At 50.8% G+C, this 17932-nt stretch overlaps 1 long non-coding RNA gene across 1 annotated transcript; it reads left to right on the plus strand.

Annotated features, from left to right (window-relative positions):
• Window positions 1-932: 932 nt before the first annotated feature.
• Window positions 933-16952, plus strand: LOC113188558 (uncharacterized). Its single transcript, XR_003301556.2, has 6 exons — window positions 933-1197; window positions 2285-2350; window positions 4278-4411; window positions 6590-6827; window positions 11311-12816; window positions 15279-16952. It is a non-coding gene; the product is annotated as an uncharacterized LOC113188558 (long non-coding RNA).
• The last annotated feature ends 980 nt before the right edge of the window (window positions 16953-17932 follow it).

The raw sequence follows: 17932 nt of genomic DNA on the forward strand, positions 1-17932 counted from the left end.
AGTTTTGTGATAAGTATTTTATTCATAAAGAACAACCCTTTTTCTTCTGTGTGACTTCAAAAGCCCAGGAGACACCTATATCATGTTATGATGTTTTCTGTTCAGAGGAATTAAATGTTAATCATGCTAATTTTATCATAGAAAATTAGGAACTTGGTTTCTACACATACAAACCTATTTCAAGTGCTTCTCAAGATTATAACTTGCAAATCCAACTGCATTTGGAATTTATCACTCTTTTGGGTGCAGCTGTTGAAAACAAAAACAAAAACAATGGCAATGGCTTTAAGCTATCAGTAGTAAATGAGATGTAGGGCCATCGGAATACTCCTGCATAAGGGGGTCAGAGGGAGGCAGGAAGTCAGGTCAAATATACTCGACAGTGAGTGATTAAGAGGGCTGGTGGTGGGTTGCATCCCCTATCCTGGGAGTTTCTGGCTTGTCGCAGGTGGTGGCCCATAATCAATGACTACACCTCCCATAGTTGTTGGGACAGGGTCGCTTGACCTTCCACTAAGACTGTGCGCATCCCTCCCCCGAGCGTCTGCGGAAGCAAAACGCGAACGGTAGGGGGCGCTGCCAGACGTCCCGTTCCATCCTCTAGCCTGCTCGTCTCTTCCGGGGGCTTCAGGGGCTCCAAAGACCCGGCGCTGGTTTCCGTGGCAACCACACGCGACCGGAGTGGCGTGCGCCTGGAGCATTCTGGGAGATGTAGTTCGGCCACCGCACGAGCCCAGTCTCCTAGGGCAGCAGAACGGCCGCTTGGCGAGGGGCGGGGACAGCCCGTTTTGAAACCCCGGGGTTGAGGAAGGGTCTGTGCCCGGCGACCAGCAGGCCACCAACGACCACAGAGCCGACGAGCCCCGCCCGTCTCCGTGGTAACCGGCTCGCCGCCGGGGACTCTGGGAGTTGTAGTTGCGCGGGGGCCGGGCGCGCGCCCGGAGGACGAGCGGCTGCCGTTAGCGTTCGCCACTGGCCATTGCGCGCTGGCGGCCAGCCCTCGGACGGTGAGGCCCTTCTGGCCTCCTGCGCTGCCTCGGCCTGTAACCCGGAATGGTTGCGCGGGAGGTCGGGTCAGGGGCGGAGGCCGCTGGGTAAGGGCAGGCGTCGGCATCGCTCAGCTCCGGCCCGCCCAGGCTCACCAGCTGAGAAGCCCCGAATGGGGCTCCTGGTCACCCGAGGGGCTCCCCCGAGGCGGTGAGTGGCGCCTCCACGTACCCTCACCCCTTGCCCGTCATTACGGAAGGGGACGTCTGAGAGAGCCAGGGATCTGCCCCAGCCGGAGACCAGGCCGCGGCTGTGCGCTCGCACCTTTGGCTGCAGCCTGAGCGCAACACGTGGCGCAGAACAGGCGCTCAAACTTTTGTCGAGTGTCACTCCATTCTAAGGACACGCAACTGAAGTATTTCAACAAATAAATACAAAATTTAAAAAGAGAGAGAGAGAGAGAGAGAGAGAGAGAGGCTTTTCAGCCACATGCAACATGTGGACTTTATTAGGATCGCGATTCTAACAGCCAAGATTGTTTTAAATCAGGGACGTGCACATTGTTGATGATATTTAGGAATTATTTCTTCAATTGTTTAGTCGTAATACTTTGGGAGTTATGCTTTAAAAATAAAAGAAAATGCCTGAGAGGCACATATTTGCAGATCTTATGAATGAAATGATGTCATGTTGGCTTCAAAATGCTTCAAAAATGGGGGAAGGGGAGAGAATAAAGGAAAGAGACTTGTCTAGGTATTGGTCATTGTTGAAGCTAACCATGATACACCAAGATCACTAAACTTTCTCTCTCTGGGCTGGCTATGCATGCCTGTAACCCCAGCTGCTCAGGAGGCTGAGGCAGGAGGATCCTAAGTTTGAGGCCAGCCTCAGCAACTTAGACCTGTCTCAAAATAAGAAATAAAAAAGGCTGGGGGATGCAACTCAGTGGTAGAGCACCCTGAGTTCAGTACCACAAAAAATAAAACTGTTCTCTCTTCTTTCATTACATCAAAATGCTTTTTAATATAAAGTATCATTTTAATCCTTATCTGCCAGTGCTCCATATGAGTTATTCATTGGGAAGAATAAGGTCTGATGTCTGGAATTTCCTTTAAAACACTCCAGGCACACAGGAGTGTCTGTCATGGAGGAAATAAAGATGGCAGAAAATGAATTGCTGTTGAAACCAGGTGGCGGGCAAATGAGAGTTCCCAGCTTCGGTGAGATGGAAGAATTTCCATAACCAACGGATTTTTTTTTTTTAATTTTAAAAAACAATGTATTCTATGTGTTTCAGGAAGTCTCTGGAAAACAAAGGAATTCAAGAGGAGCTTCTCTAAAACTTGACCCTGCCATGGCACAAGTGAGCCTCCTTGGGGACTTTTCTTTCAAAAGTGGTCACAGCAATGGGAGTACTGCACGTGTCCTTGGTCTCTCAGGTTCCTCAAAAGTAGGATAGAGTTTTGATGGTGGAGGAAAAAATACCATGGGACTGGAGTCAGGGTGGGGGGCAGGCAGCCACAGAATAATTCTTGCAGAGGAGAGCTGGCACCAACAGCTGTAGACAGTTTGTAATGGCCCAAGAAGGTGTGCTCTGCCCGAATGGCTGAGGTAGGAGGGCATAAAAGGAGCCCATCATGGAGCTGCCCAGGCCCAGGGCAAGGAGCAAACCTGGGCAATAAAAGAGGTGGACTCATGCTGGAAGGAGGTACAGAGCACAGTGAGCAGGACAAGCAGAAGAGCAAAATAATTTGTGAAAAGAGGGTTAGGCCTCTAAAAAAAACTAACACCAAATCTATTGTTTGGTTGTTTTTGTTTTGGTACTAGGGATTGAACCCAGGGGCACTTAACCACTGAGCATACCCCCAGCCCTTTTTAATATTTTATTTAAAGGCAGGGTCTCATTGAGTTGCTTGGGGCCTCTCTAAGCTGCTGAGGCTGGTTTTGAACTCATGGTCCTACCTCAGCCTACCAAGTCTCTGGGATAACAAGAGTGTGCCACCACATATTGCCCCAAATCTGTTTTGATCCAACACCTTTTCTCTGTTCTTAGCTCTTCTCTTTTACTTTGGGGGCATAAATTTGACTTTGGTAATTTCCCAGCGCCATCCCCACCCCATGTCATTTTTATCTGGGTATGCTTCTTTTTTAAAAATAATTTTTCTAGTTGTAGATGGACACAACAATATCTTTATTTTTACTTGTGCATTTTTTTGTTATGTGATGCTGGGGATTGAACCCAGGGTCTCATGCATGTGAGGCAAGCACTACCACTGAGCTCCAGCTCCAGCCCCTGGGTATGCTTCTTTTACATTATTTAAACCATTCAATTTTTTAAATTCTCTACAGAAACAAAAATACATATTCTCCTTTCCCAATACAGAATCAAGTTCAGGTTTTCTGTTTCTTGACAGGCTCTCGCCACAGCTCCTCATCTATGAGGGCTTCAGTACACCCTCTGTATTCCTTGAGACTAGCCCTAAGGCCCTGAGGTCTGTTATCCTTCCATTTCCACTGTGTTCTTACCAAACTTGTTATCCACGGGGACACAGATCCAAAGTTTACAAAAATTCTCAGCTTCAGCAGACATCTTATCCTTAATCTCCTAAGGAATCCTGAGCTAAAACCACCCAGCTCCGCCACTCCCAGGTTCCCAATGCTCAGAAACTGTGTGTGATAATAAGTGTTGGTTGCTCTAAGCTGTTATGTCTAGGACAGTCAGTTACACAATAGAAAACTCAATATGAGTGGTCTAACAGAATTTGGATGCTTGTTTCCAGCCTTAGAAGCCCTCTTGGGAAGGTCATTTGCATTCAGTTTCTAGACTGTTTTGATATCTTTTGGGAACAACTAGATAGAATATTTGATATTAGAGCATTTATGGGAAAATCCAGGAATTATAGTCATCGTATCAGTATAGCCAAATTCAATTTTCTTTAAAATAAAGCTACTTTGTTTATACAACTATGACTTTTATCAAAAGTTTAATCAAATTTAATTTAAATACAAAATAGGATCATGAAGGACAGTCCTTTTGTACTCTTGGAGGAATGCTGGGGTCAACCCAGGGCCTCATACTATTAAGCACCTGCTCTACACTTGAGAGTGTCGCTCCCAGCCCATTCTTTGTGTGTTTTTATAAGGAAGTAACATTAATTATTTTTTGCAATGAATAGATATTGCTTTCAAACCAGATAGTAGTTTTTAAAGAAACACACTGGGGGAGAGGGATCTAAACAGAAATTTTCTTAAAAGAAAAACAAAAAACAACTCACTTTTTTTTCCTTCAGCTCTCCAGTTTTCTTCACTGTCTCCAGAACAGGAGTTTTTCTGGGACAGATGGCACAAGAGCACCAGAATCCTCCGCCAGGGCAGACATTGTTCAGATGTGGATCTTGGGAGCCTCACCCCCTTGGAGCTCACGGTAAGGGACAAAATCCTCCAGGGGTCTTTGTCCCTTTTCTGGGACCTCCTGTGTAGAAAAGCAGGCCAGAACATTCCAGCTTGCAGACCTGTGCTGGAGCTGAGCATGGTCATCAACTAGCACCAGACCTTAGGTCCAGAACCAGAGAGGCGCTGAGGTCTCTGGGAGACTGCCAGCCCTCTCCTCAGTTACCCACAAGCACCAGTGTCCTCTGTTCCCTGAAAGGTTACAGTGAGGACAACATTGAGCTCCTCTGAATTGTCTTCTGGTAGCTTCTTAGTCAAGCCACACTCCGTGGTGGGGACTATCAGGACTTCCGCTGATAATACCGTCTCCCCTTCTCGCCTCCACAAAGTCTGTACTCAAGGCTTGAAGGGAACCCTGGGGAATATCTCGCCTCTTTTGGGGGAATATGGAGGGGGTCCTGCTGCAGGGAGAGGGAGGGGTCGAGAATGAAGAGAAGAGACCTGAACAGGGAGAGGCAGGGCGAGCTCTGTCTCCTCGTCCATGGAGGTTGCCCGACAGCTGGTCTCTGCTGCTGCCAGTGCTCGGCACTTGGTGCTCCCTTCCTGAACAGACTCTGAACACTCAGGGCAAAGACTGGTGAAAACCCTGGGCTTCCTGTTCCGGGTCAGCAGCCCCCACTGCTCTCAGCCTGAGCATCAGGAACCATGAGTCAACATGAGCCAGATTTGGATGTGTCCATGGAGCCTACACCAGGGGGCTTGAAGTTCTTTCACTTTGGGGTGTGGTTTGACCATAGAGATAATTGACACATTGTACAAGTTCTAGTCTTCTGTCATTATTAGGGCCCATGTGACACAGAGGTAGGGGAATAGAGTGCATGAGTGGGTTGATAAGCTGTTGGGACACCTCTGGGCGGGCTCGCCCTAGCGAGCACCCTGCAGCCACCCTGGCTAACCTGCCTCACCCTCAGGACAGATCTGATGGTGATCACCTGATCCCTCTGCTCCAGTGCTGGGACCAGCATCTGTTGTCATTGGTGATGTCCGGGCCCTCCTGGTTGTCATCAGTGATGTCTGGGCTTTTCTGGTTATCAAGGGACTTTGGCCCCCTTGGCTCTAGCCCTGCTGACCTTTACCACCCAGCAAAGTATAGCCACATGGGCACCGGCACCGGCTGGCAGCAGGCCCTGGCCCCATGGGTACTAGCTGGGCAGTCTGGCAACTTCTTGCACTTCTCTGAGCCTCAGTTTCTGTGTGAGGATGCACTCTGCAAACTGCAGGGCACACACAGGAAAGGCAGCTTCCATCACTCCGTCTCGTCCTGAGTTCCTTGTGCATCGCAGGACCTGGCCTTGAGCCCAGCTGTCTTCCCCTCCCTGCCTTGCTCCTTCTGTGACCTCCCTCAGTTCCCCAGCCCACCCTGGGCTACAGCTCCTGCCTTCCTACTGCTCTGGAGGTGCCCAGGACTCTTGGAGGTCTCAACCAGCCCCCCTTCGCAGCCTCCTCAGACCTGCCAGCCACACCCTCAGCCCGCTCCTGTGGCCACAGAGCTCAGTTACTCCTCCCGGACCTTGCCCCTCCCTGCCTGCCCCCACTCCATCCCCTGCTTCTTCCTCATCCTCTCCCCAGACTTGCGAAACGAAAAAATGAGATTTGTGTTTTTTCCTTGTATATAGAAGATACAGATAAGAAAATGAAAATGTGATTCATAAAGAAAATGAAAGTGACTCCTAATCTCACATGTGACATTTACAGCCTGCCGAATGTGGTCACTAAGGACTTGACTGCAGCCTCCGCGCACACCCCAGTACTAGGAATTGAACCAGGGCACTGAGCTACAAGTACCCCAGCCCTTTTCATTTTTATTACTGGCAGGATCTTGCCAACTTGGATCCTCCTGCCTCAGCCTCCTGAGTAGGCTGGGATTACACACCTGTGCCCCTGCACCTGGGGATATTCTTAGCTCTCAATGTACTCTAGGCTATAATGAGTTTAATCCATCTATAGTACACGTGGCTTTTATGGTCTTTTATTGCACATGAAACAGGTGTATTTGAATTTCCTTTGGGGTAAGGTGGCTCACACCTGTATTCCAGATACTCAGGACACTAAGGTGGGAGGATCACTTGAGATCGAGTTCAAGACCTGCCTGGGCAATGTAGCAAGATCCCATCTCAAAAAAATAAAGTTCGACTGAATTTTCTGTTTTCAGGACTGAGAACAAGGAGTTCCCCTCCCATCAGGGACTTTCTGAAAGATGATCCCCATGAGGGACCTCACGCAGACCCTGTGGGCACTAGGAAATGCCTCAGAATGTTCCAGAACCTTCAGCTGGCATTGGGGACTCTCCCAGAGGTGAAGCCAAGCAGTTCTCCTCCCCAAGACAAGACCTTCCAGCAGAAGAGAGAAGGCAGATGCTGTGACAGGGACAAGAGGTAGCCTGCAGCCAGGTGAGCATCCTCATTCCAGGTCAGGAGCGTGGCACGGGCAGAGAGCGTTGCTTTCACACAAGGAGCCAGGGTCTGAGCAGACTGCCGTTATCAGAGTGCTGCAGGGGAGAGAAGCCCCTCAGGTGTAAGCTTGTGGCCCTGACAGGTAGCTGGCTGTCACCGGACAGGGGAGATTTAGCACCTCCCAGGGGCATCCCCCTTGCCCAGGGAGAGAAGCCAGCAAGCCTGTGGTGGGGGAAAGGCATTCACTAGGCCCATATGTGACACCCCAAGCAGTTACCTGGAGGGTGGGAAACATGCAAAAGTTTCATATAAGCCCCCCAGAACACCCCATTTGGAACTGTAGGGAAATTCCAAGCTCACCATAGTCTCAACTCTCAGCTGCAGCCATTTAGGCAAGCATTTTAGATGTCCAGAGACATACCAGGCACAGTGGTGCATGTCAGGAATCCCTGCAGCTTGGGAGGCTGAGGCAGGAGGATCCTGAGTTCAAAGCCAGCCTCAGCAACAGTGAGGTGCTAAGCAACTCAATGACCCCCTGTCTCTAAATAAAATACAAAATAGGGCTGGGGATGTGGCTCAGTGGTCAAGTGCCCCTAAGATCAATCTCCAGTACCAAAAAAAAAAAAAAAAAATCCAGAGACATGGTAAAGAGACACCATAAGCCAGTGCTTTGGCAAGAAGGCTGTGAGCCTTGCCCCCAGGCTCAGTGGTGCAGAAGCACAGTGTGAACCTCAAGCCTCTTCCCTGGGGCTGGGCTGCTGAGGTAGCTTCAAAAAACTGTCCACCTCCATCTGCCCAGCTGTGTCCCAGGTGCAGTGAGCATGTGCAGTCCATGCCCTGGTATCGCTCCCGCACCTTGGACTGCACCTGGCCCAGCGCCACAGCAGGCCCACCCTGAGGGAAGAGGTTGACCCCAGCCAGCCTGCGCTTCCCTAGCAGGGGAGTCACAACCAGGACACCCTCTTAGTGGCTGAGCTGAGAGTGTCACCTAATGAGTTACTGAAAGGGACTGATGTGGGTTAGAGAAGTCCAGCCCCAGTTTCAAGGGGCAGCAGGTGTAATGGGAGGTCACCCATGTGATCTCCACTTGATCCCAGCTTACAGGTGAAGTTGGCAGGTATGCTTCCCTCCGCCCAGTTCTCAGGTGGAGCCCAATCTGTGCCTGTGCGGCATCTTCACAGCACATTTTATAGCTTATTTGTTCTCCCTGGAAACTCAGGAAAGGACATCCCGGAACCTCAGAGAGGTTCAGAAACTTTTCCAGGACTGCACGTCAGAGGTCGTCCCCTTCCCTCCCTCAGCAGGACAGGTGGGGTGTGTGTGAGCTGGAGGGGCACAAGGGACATGACAGAGAGGCACAGTGGGCAGTGTTCCTCTGGAAACCCAGTCCCCAACCCCAGGCCCTGAATGTGCATTCTGTGATGAGCAGGTTTGGCAAGGAGCCGGGTGCTTCCCGGGCTCCTTCGATCCATCTTGAGCTGCTTTTCTCTCACTTCTGCTCTTCATTTTTCCTACTGTCAATAAAATCATGCTCAAAACAGCGTGATTTTAAAATGCATAGGTAAGTGAAGATTTAGTCCCATTTTGGAAAGAATCACTGCTAGCACTTTAAGTATCTTTCAAACACTTTTTCTGAGTGTTTATACCTATGTAAGTGTGTATGTGTGTGTGTGCGCGCGTGCAAGTGTGCGCGCGCTTGCGCATGTGTGTATCTATTTTGCCCATTAGTTATATTTCTCTAAAAGAGGAAGGTAGGGAATGTTCTAGGTCCACAAGCCCCTGCAGCCTGGCAGGACCTCACTGGGCTTGCAGCCTGTGAGCTAGAGGAGGTCCCTTTCTCTGCCAGGGAGCCTCCACCACCCTTGGGCTCTTGAGGGCAGTGCCTCTCCTGGCCACAAGGGGGGGATGTTTGTCCGTGATCGTGGACCAGAGACACTGATACCAACCCTTCGTCCCCAGATGGGTCTTGGCTGGTTACAGGATCTAGCAACGCTGTATCAGGGTCACCCAGTCACTCCTGACTTTATTCTGCTCACTGCACCTGTTGGAAATCTTGCTTCATGAGGAAAAGAATTCATAGACTCACTCTTAGAACTTGACACCATACAGGTCTCCCCTCATCTTACAGCCTTGGGCTTCAAGGAAGAGAAATGATGAAGCTGCTCAGGCCATGCCATGTACCTCAGCACCCCCACCACCTTGCCCTGGCTCCCCGCTCTCTCCTTCCCCTCCCACCTTGGCCTTCTTCCAGCTGCTGTCACTCTGCCCTGTCAGCAGCGGACCCTCCCACAGGCTTCACCCTGGCGGGCTTTCGCCAGCACTTCACCAGAAGTCATTCTCAGCCCCGCAAGTCAGAGTTCTCTTCCACGATTCCGCGATGCCCAGGCTTCCTCTTTCAAAATGCAGGACATACTTCATTGTCTGCCTCCTTCTGGAGGGGAAGTTCCGTGAGGGTAGAGACCCTGATGGTCTGGTTTCCCTCCCGTATCTGTCTCCTCAGCACAGCACCTGGTGCTCCAGGGACTGGGGGATGGCTGGGAGAGCCTTTTGTTCCCGAGGCAGAGTCTGCAAAAGCTAGCCTGTTTCTCTCCTTCCTCCCCCTGTCCTCGAGGCCCACCAGTGCCCCTCACTGTCCCCTAAGATATGGGAAATAGATCCCCAGAGACAGTGTTGCAGAAGGACCAGTCTCTCCCTTACAGTGATGAAAAGACAGAGGGATTTCGCCTAGGACAGATCTAACTGCCACTTACCAGCTGTGCCTAACTTATTTCTTATATTTGCAAAGTAACGAGACAGTGGCACTCATTCTGCAGGGTCCAGTGACAAATCACATGCAGCCTGACACAGGAGACAGCCGTGGAGTCACAGTTGTCCCTCCCTCCCAGCGCTGCCCCTGCCTAAGCCCCCTTCTGGATCCTTGTAACACAGACACCCCTGTCATCTCAGGGCTGCTCTTTGTTTCCCGACCTCCCTCTTTTTCCCCTAGGTGGCCCAGGTCACCTGCCACTCATGCCTCCTTCTTCCCTGTCTTGGATCTCAGACAAGTAACGGGACCAGGCCCTGGGAAGAGCAAATTCTCTAAAGGTGGCTGTCTGGTGATGAGTGGGCCAGCGAGAGCAGCAGCCGGGGGAGTGGGCCAGCAGTCACCACCCGGGGATGGGAGGTGGCCTCCCCTGTTACAAGCCAAGCAGAGCATACTCGAAGGTGCGGGCACCAGGACCTCTCGTAAGGCTGAGACTTGGGCTTTGCTGAGAAGCAAGGGAGGAGGGAGATGGCGGGCCGCGCCCAGCTCTGTCTCTGCCCAGTGCAGCCTGGGCTCCCCTGCGAGTGGCCCCTGAGGAGCCTGCGTGTAGACCACGCCATCCGCTGGGCTGTCAGAGGTGTCTGCCGTCCTTCAGCCAAAGTCCATTTGCTGCTAGAAACCCAGGTGCCAACCGGACCATGCTCCAACCCCGCCCCTCCCGCGGTGCCCTCTCTTGTGGACACTTGAGGTCACAGGTGCTCTGAGGCCCCCTCGCTATTGTCCTCAGGCCCCTCCTTGGCCTCCCTGTCTGGAGGTGGGAGCTTCGTCATCCATGACGAGTATCCGCCCTCTCTCCTGCGGAATCTTCCACAGATGAATAAGAGCTGATTTCCCTCGCGGTCCCCACCCGATTCATCCATTCAGAAGCTCCGGCTTCCAGTGTTGGTCCACGCCTGGGCGCTCTGGGAGCGTCGAGCCCTTCATCGGGACGTGTGTGTTATCCCGTGTGACTCCCCGGAGCGGAGCTCTGACGTAGGTTCCCGCTTATTCTGTGCCGGATGTGCCCGTGCTGGCCTCGGAGCTTCCCCGTTGGTGCTATTCATAGGGAGCCTCTCGTCTGAATTGGGGATGAATGGAAATTTTCTCTTATTCATAATATTCAAAGATCTCCTCGCTCTGTGGATTCTTTGCTTTCCTGCCAGTGCTGGCCATATGCTGGGCCACGTGCTTGCCAGCAAATCAGGGTTGGGCTCAGCGTCTGCAGTTCCTGGAACTGTGTCTTCCCTATCGTAAAGTTCCTCCAAATCCCAGCCCCTGTCCTCTCACATGGCCCCAGGATTCTTCTTGGCAGGAGACAGTGTGTTGACAGTGTGTGCCCAGCTGAGCCTCCTGCCGTGATGGCACCCTGGGAAGCGAGGGTCCCAAGCTCCGGCTTCTGAGACAGATCTCCACCAGTGTGCATGCACCCTCAAGCCTCTGACTGCAGTAGCCAGAGGGGAGAGGGCAGGGGAGCAGCCTGGCAGGAACAGCAGTGCCCCTGGAATGCTGCCCCCCCCACTCCCTTTCTCTGCCCTCCCCAAATGGCACAGCTCCCCTGGAGCCTCCCTGGAATGCTGGAACCTGGAGTTCCACTTCCCCACCTTCCTGTGGAGTCACTGCCCATAAAGGCTGGATAGCACTCAGGCCGGGCTCGCCCTCCATGGTCTATTTATGCCTTTTTTTTTTTTCCTTAAACAGACTTAAAACTCTTTGAAGAAGAGCCACATTGTGTCCCTTGGATCCTCCCCAGCAACTTCAAGCATTGACACCTCAGAATCGTGGCGGGGCTTGGAAGCTGCATGGGGCTATGGTGCCGCCCTCTGAGCAGAGGGTCCAGGACGTGCCTTTGGCTGAAGACGCGGCTTCCTCCTTGGGGATGGCTGAAATTCTCTTCTGGTCACACGGGGCAAAAGGTGACCTTGTATTTACTGCCGTCCTTTCCAGCCCACACCACAAGGCAGGCTAGCCAAGGTAACCCCAGAGACCATCAGGTGGCTGGCCATCTGTCTCCATTGTCTCAGCTGTGCCCGAGAGATGTAACTGTTTGCCATATGTTGTGCTGGACCTGGGAGGGACCTGGGAAAGGACAGGCAGGGAACAGCCAGAATTCATTCGGTGGGAAAGCCACCCATCCCAGTGCCCTGGTTAAGTATGAATGGCTCAGGACCTTCCTCCACGTGAACTTGGAGCTCCTTGTGGGCAGAGCTGTGTCTTGGGCCTGTCCCTGCTTCACGGTGCCTGGTTCAGCAAATAGGTCTCTGTTTGCAGAGTGTCTGCCTTGGAGTAATCACTCTTTAGCTCCTGACACCTGACAGCCAGGGCTCATGGAGTAACAAGGAGAGCAGAGGTAGAATGACTGTGCTCTCATCCCACCTGGGTCCTCTCCACCTCCTGTGAGTACATCATCCCGTTGGTATGTGGCTAAATTCTAGGTCCCATGCACAAAGTACAGGAAAGTCCCTTTATCTTTTATTAATTGCAAATTTTCTCTCCCCCTTGAAAAATGGGACAAACTGCTTAAGTCTGTGTTTTTGTGTAGCCTAGGAGTTCTCCACTAACTTTCTTTAAAGCAAGTTAAAACTGTAGGGACAGTAAAAAAATCATCCTTAGTGGTGGCAACTGCATTTTCTAGAAACACATTTTCTACCCAGGTGACCTTTGGCTTGGTGAGCCTATCCTGGGCCATGGAGCTTTAAGGAGAGAAGAGGAGAGCGTGCCTAGCTAGCTGCCCCTCCTGGGCCCACCAGGGGCCACCTGCTCACCCACTGGCCTCTGGGCCAGAGGGGACAACCAGGCACCAGCTCTACATTCTCTAGCCTGAAAGTTTATAGATGGTGTGTCATTTATAGTGAGTCTCCAGAATATTCTCTCAAATTTCTCTTGTAATAACTGTTCCAGGCAGTTTATGAAATTATGAAGACAAGAGATTGAAGTGGATAATCAGAGGAGCAAAGGCTGGGGGGGAAGGGGGGATCCTAAACCAGGGCCCCCTGAAGGAGGCAAAGGCCGCTCACAGAGGGCGCAAGGCTTCTGGGAAGTTGCTAGAGAAGTTGAGTCTAGATGGAGAGCAGTGAAGAGGCCCCACCCATCCCCATCGCGAGGACCGTAGCTGCCAAGCCAGCCTAGTGATGTCTCCTCGCAGGCCTGCTCTGCCGAGAATGCCGTGAGCAGAATCCCGTTTAATCTTCTCAACAACACTTTGTAGTAGGTATTTTTATTTCTAATTTTATGCAAATGAAGGAAATAAGATGTGGAGAGGTTGAATCACTTGCTCAAGGTCATGCAACTACTAACTAGAGCTAGAGCCCAATTCCTGCCCGTGCTGTTAAAAGTTGGGGTTTCCCCATTGTAGGATTTTTAATTCCGTTTGCTGGAATGCCAGCCCATTTTCGGTCCTTGGCCATCTTGGAATAGTCTTGTTTCCACAATCTCTTCTTCAGCCTGTCAAAGCCACAGAAAGGTCTTCAGGAGACCAGGCCCAGGAGATGGTAAGCGCTTCAGTCCCTATGAAAGCTGTGTTCATGGGAGACCGCACGCGCCTCCCTGGCAGCCACAGGACCTCTGCCGAGGGTGCCGGTAGAGGGGGAGTCTCAGGTCACGGCAGACTAAACCCTGTGGTTATGTGCTTGTGCTGGGGTCAGGCATTACAGTTTATTTGTGCTTAGCTATGTCTGGGCCTCCACTGGAGTGACCACTCTGGAGATGGCTGGGATGGTCCAGCTGGGGCTCTGCCTGGGGCCCGGCTTCTGTCTGCCAGGTGGATTCCTCCATCCCTCCCCTGGTAGCATCCACGGGGCCAAAACATCCAAAGTGGCTTTTCACTCACATTCCTGGAACCTCCCCCATCTTCCATGTGGCCTTTCTCCAGGAGAGTGGCCTGATCTTGTGCTGTTGTCCAGGCTCTCAGAACCATGGCCTCTGCTCCTGTCCACTGCAGGCCCCACCTGTCCTCCTCCACCCCCTCCCCTGTTGTCCAGGTGACTGTCGCATCATGAGACCCTGCCTCGGTGTGTACGTACAATTCACTGGGCCAGGATCCAACAGGAGCTGGCCGATGACTTTTGAAGTCATCTGACCCCACAATGGAAGTGAAGCAGCCAGACTAGTCAGGCTCCTCCTTTTGTAAATTTGAGCCAGAAATCAAAAAAGGTAGTATGTGACCAGGTGTCATGAGGGCAAGCAGGGCCTGGATGGACCAGTATTAGTCACAGTGACACTGGAGGAGAAAGAGTGAAGGAAATAAAGCAAGCCGTGACGTGGAGAAGGTCATGGAGGGAAAGCAAGCCTTGTCTGGAGCAAGCGCATACAGGACAGAAGGCTGAGGCAGAGCCGCCAGCCCCGGAGCTGCCCTGTTGCCGTGGCTCCCTGGGCCCAACCTCTCCCAAGTGATACCACAGCAGCCGCACTGGCTGTTACCTTTGCTCGCAGTTGGCTTAGAAGTGGGCCTGCTACTTCATTCTGCTAATAACTTAAGGGAAGTGACAGGGACTGCCCAAGCCCCTGAGGCAGCAAGCACAAGGGGGAGGCCAGAATGCAGAGGTAACAGCAGACAGGCAAAAGGAGCCTGGGTCCTTGATGACATGGTTAAGCCACTATACCTATCCTGGAACTACCTACTTCCAGTATTGTTGCTGTGTAAGTTAAAAGTCTTATTTTCTAAGCAGATTTCTGCTACTTGCAGCCTGAAGCATTCCTATCCCCGTAGCCACCCCTTAGAGCACATGGCTCTTTCTGGAGCTTCAAGTGGAGACTCGCCCTGAGTGTTAACATGAGAAGTCCTGTTCATACAACAGGAAATAAAAGTCAGGATTTGTCACAGCTCACACAGCTGTTAGTCCCAACTGCCAGGGCCTATAGGATACAGACAAGGAAAGAAAAATATTCAGGACATTTCCACATGTGTGGGCATGAGTCTTCTAAACTGGGGCTCAATAACGAATTTGAGGAAGATCAAGTTCAGTGGGGGGTTTAATGCCTAAGATCCAAAGCCCAAGCAAGGTTCAGGAAGCCATGGGAGGAGCAGGAAGTTGAGCTGAACAAATGGTAGGTAGGTTGGACAAATTCTGGGAAGGATGCCCAGGACTCCAGGTGGATGGTAGGAGCTCGGGGGACCAGCCGGAAAGAAGCCTAAGCACCTGGAACTAACCGTGGCCCTGACCCGCCCACCTGCCGACCTTCCTCCTTCTCAAGGAGTAAGATTTCCCCCTCGGCCCTGGGTTGCCACCCTGGCAAGCCCCATTTCCTTATTCCTCATCTCTTCTCCCTCCATCTTCCCCTTTTTTCCTCCACTTTTGTCCTCTCTGTGCAAAGTCAGGCCTCAGAAATGCACAAGACCTGAGTCATTCTAACGCAATTGGGGGATTAAAATGGAGGCGAGGGTATTTTGCTCGTCTAGAATGCTCATCTGGGAAGAGGAGTTAGATTGGCGGGAGGGGAAGCAATTGCTAAATGAGGACTGGAGAAAGCTTCCTTCCGGTGCAACTCTCTTGTTCTTTTGTGTGTTTTTAACATAAGAAATGTACCCATTCTTCCCTTAAAAAATGGGAAGCTGAACTCAAGAGCCCTAGCCCTTCTTTTTTGAAACTCTTTTTAAAAATATAAAACGAAGATTAGACTGGCATCCTCTTAATCAGTCTTACCAATGTGCACTGTTCCCCTGCATTCAGACCCTGAGAAAAGCCACTGGCCCCATTTCCCATCTCTGAATGATCTTGTGCAGATGTGACCCATAGAAGTTCTTCAAATCTTTGGAGCCCAGCCACAGATGTGTTGCAGTCTTAGAAGTTGTGACCACCAGTTTCTGTCACTGAGCCTCAGCCCTCTTGGTGCAGTACTGTGCTCCTGCACAAGGCATGCAGGCCTGTGCCCCAGGCTGAACAGCCCAAAAAGAAAATCCTGTAACCAGAGGAGTGAAATTCCTGGTTGGAGTGAATGAAGCAAAAAGTTTAACCCCCTGCCTTGTGATAGGATGAACACATCAGAGCATTCCGTGAGCCCTGCATGTCCCTGGGAGTCACCAAAGAGCCTCTGAAACTCTTGAGACCAAAGGCACTTGTTCCCCCGACTGCTGCTCATCAAGACTTTTCTCCAGCATGAAGTAGCCTGATGACCGACCTAAAGTGCGCTCATCTCTCAAAGACGGCGTCTCTCTCCTGTGAATCCCCCAATGATGAGAAAGAGCTAAGCAGGCCCATGTGATCCTACCCATTAGCCTCTCTCCAGGGTGACCTAATGTCCCCGCAGCCACGCTACCCCTAGACGGTCTGCCATATTCATGACACCTGACCAGCATAAGGCCCATTTGAGTCCATTGGTATTGTCCAAGGACAGGACTCTGATGAAGCCACCTCTTCCTCCATTATGCTTCCAGGACCCCTCTCTGCTGCAAACTCCCAGATGTCTGGCTGGTGCCAAGCACTATTTAAAGACGTGTGTTTGCATTCATCACATGCATATGGTTTTTCTCCAGTGTGAATTCTCTGACGTTGAATGAGCTTTGCTTTCTGAAAGCCCTCCCACATTTTATCGCATCTGTAGTTTCTGTTGCATGTGACGTAGCCAGTGCCGTGGGGGGGGGTGCTGACAGATGCCTCCCCCCGCCCACTCTCTACAAGATGAGTGTTATTTCAAAAGGACCGGAGCCCCAAGGAAATTGCCTGTATTCACAACAGTCAAAGCTGTTCTCTCCGATATGAAACTGTAACACTGAATAAATCCGGAATCCTTACCCAAGACTTGGCCACACGTGTCTTACTTGGACCTTATCTCACTTCTAAAGAGTTGAATGCAGATTTTTCCATGTTTACCACACTTAAGGGATGGGGTCCCTGAGACAGGGCTCTGAGGTGTGTCCATCTTCATGGCCTGGTGTGTCTATCTTCATGGCCTGGCCAGCGTCAGCGTCAGCGCGTCCTCTTTGCTCCCTCTGCTGTGGAAGACCCTGTTTGGATGTCAGCTTGTTGTTCCTGGTCCCTTCTCACAATATAAAATTGTGGAAAATATAAGTATGGACCATTCTCAAAGGACAAGACAATTACTTGGACTGAGGGTGAAAGATTTTGGAAGAAGAATTAAAGACTGCCTTTGAGCAAATATACAAAATGATGGCTTCTTCAGATTGCTGGTTATTTAGTTCTCATTCCTTTCATGAACTCAGTTTTGGTTACAGTGAAAATGTGCCTATTAAAAATACCTTTTCTAGTGACATGGGAGGGGCATGGGGGAGGTACAAGGAGGCTGTGGAGTGCTCTGTCCATTGTTCTGGATTACTGACCAGGTGGACATGCTCACCTTGGGAAAATCCATCAAGTTTTTTTTTTTTTTTTTTTTTTTTTTTTTTTTTTTTTAAGAGAGAGCCAGAGAGAGAGAGAATTTTAATATTTATTTTTTAGTTTTCGGCGGACACAACATCTTTGTTTGTATGTGGTGCTAAGGATCGAACCCAGGCCGCACACATGCAAGGCGAGCGCACTACCGCTTGAGCCACATCCCCAGCCCCATCAAGTTTTATATCTGTAATTTGTGCACTTTTTATACGTGAAAAGTAAAAAAACTAAAAATCTGTCTCTTCCCCCTTTCAGCAACAGGGCAGTCATGACAAATAAGATACAAGCAGAATTTGTGCTTCCAAAATACTTTGAAGGCAGCAGCCTCTGGACCGTGACCCTTGTTGCTTCTCCCTATCTGGTCCCCTTCCTGCCTGCTCCCAGGATGTGACCAGGTAGAGAAGACCATGGGCAGAAGGTGGCTCCGTGAACATAGGAAGGGGCCCCTTCTCATGGTTATGAAATTTTTCTTTTATAGTTTCTAAGTTTTGTGTGCTTGTACTTTTTCTAGTTCAGAATTATTAGGATGTTAAGCCCTTCCTCCTCCCAGTGTGTGTGTGGGGGGATCTCACTATATTGCTCAGACTTGAACTCATGGGCTCAATCAATCCTCCTGCTGCAGCCTCCCAAGTAGCAGGAACTACAGGTGCATGGCACATGCCTGGCTTATTAACCGATTTCAACAGTTCTTTTATGATTTTTTTGGGGGGAGGGGATACTGGGGATTTAATCCAGGGGTGCTTAACCACTGAGCTACATCCCCAGCCTTTATTTTTTATTTTGAAACAATCTCACTAAGTGGCTAAGGCTGGCCTGGAACCTTGTGATCCTCCTGTCTCAACCTCCAGAACCACTGGGATTACAGGCGTGTGCCACTACACCTGGCTAGTATTTTTAAGATTTCATTTTTATGTTCAAGTCTTAGATCGAAGTGGAATAGGAGCCAGTTCTCCCCTCCCACCCATGGTCAACCAGCTGTCCCAACAATACCTAGT

Source organism: Urocitellus parryii, chromosome 9 (assembly GCF_045843805.1).
Source record: "Urocitellus parryii isolate mUroPar1 chromosome 9, mUroPar1.hap1, whole genome shotgun sequence".
Classification (NCBI taxonomy): domain Eukaryota; kingdom Metazoa; phylum Chordata; class Mammalia; order Rodentia; family Sciuridae; genus Urocitellus; species Urocitellus parryii.